Below are 997 nucleotides of genomic sequence, written 5' to 3'. Positions count from 1 at the left end.
GACGCGGAGCCCCCCAGCGAGACAGGTGCTTCCTCCTCCGGCTCCCGAAGCCCTGGCCGCATCCGCAAGAGGCAGGGGACGTGCCCGGCCGGTTCGGCTCAGTGGGTAGAGCGCAGGCCTGCGTACTGAAGGCTCTCGGGTTCCATTCCTGGTTAGGGCACATGCCGGGGTTGTGGGCTGATGCGGATCAATATTCTCTCTCATCATTGATGTTTCTATCTCTTCCTCTCCCTTCCTCCCTGAAATAAAAATATATTTAAAAAAATAGCCAAAACCGGTTTGGCTCAGTGGATAGAGCGTCGGCCTGCGGACTGAAAGGTCCCAGGTCCGATTCCGGTCGGGGGCGTGTGCCTGGGTTGCGGGCACATCCCCAGTGGGAGATGTGCAGGAGGCAGCTGATCGATGTTTCTCTCTCATCGATGTTTCTAACTCTCTCTCCCTTCCTCTCTGTAAAAAATCAATAAAATATATTAAAAAAAAATAAACGATGCACGACCCCTGACCCCTGCTCAGCCAGCGAGGCGGCCCTGAAATGCCACCTGACCACCACCTTGCTGTACCCCCAAACCCCAGGGCTGCACACAACACCTGACCTCCTTCATCCTGCGCCCCAACTGCCCCCCACTCCCACTGGTCCAGCTTTCCCATGACTCCTGGCCCGGCCCCTCTAGGTCCCTGCCGCACCCCCCTACCTCTGACCTGGGCCAGTGGCGTCCTGGCGGGTGCCCCCACTGCCCCAGTTCCCTGAGGCCCCCAATTCTCTGGGCAGCCCTCCCCTGCTCCTTGTGGACCCCGTGCAGCTCAGACTGGACTCCCTGAACTTCTTAGGAGGGTGGGTGGGGGGTGGGGTGCTCTGCCCTGGGTCCGAGCACCAGCTGCCCATTGGCTGTGGCCTGGGGCTGAGCGCCAGGGGCCCTGGGGGCGAGGTCGGGCGAGGGCTGATGGTTCCAGGGCCAGGTGTGGGCAGCGCATTTTCCCAGCCAGGCCTGGCTGTGGC

At 61.3% G+C, this 997-nt stretch overlaps 2 protein-coding genes across 2 annotated transcripts in view; both read left to right on the top strand.

Annotated features, from left to right (window-relative positions):
* Positions 1-283, top strand: part of MTA1 (metastasis associated 1) — a gene marked incomplete at its 5' end in the record, with an annotated part of 29,298 nt that extends 29,015 nt beyond the window's left edge. The window contains one exon of the mRNA XM_015566732.1: positions 269-283. The remainder of the gene's footprint in view (positions 1-268) is intronic.
* The window catches only part of CRIP2 (cysteine rich protein 2), a 27,455-nt gene that overhangs the window by 14,961 nt on the left and 11,497 nt on the right, over positions 1-997 (top strand). The gene's annotated exons all lie outside the window — the stretch shown is intronic.

This window comes from Myotis davidii, unplaced genomic scaffold, assembly GCF_000327345.1.
Source record: "Myotis davidii unplaced genomic scaffold, ASM32734v1 scaffold472, whole genome shotgun sequence".
Classification (NCBI taxonomy): Eukaryota; Metazoa; Chordata; class Mammalia; order Chiroptera; family Vespertilionidae; genus Myotis; species Myotis davidii.
Note: the sequence above shows the minus strand (reverse complement) of the source record. Positions and strands in the feature narration are given on the sequence as shown.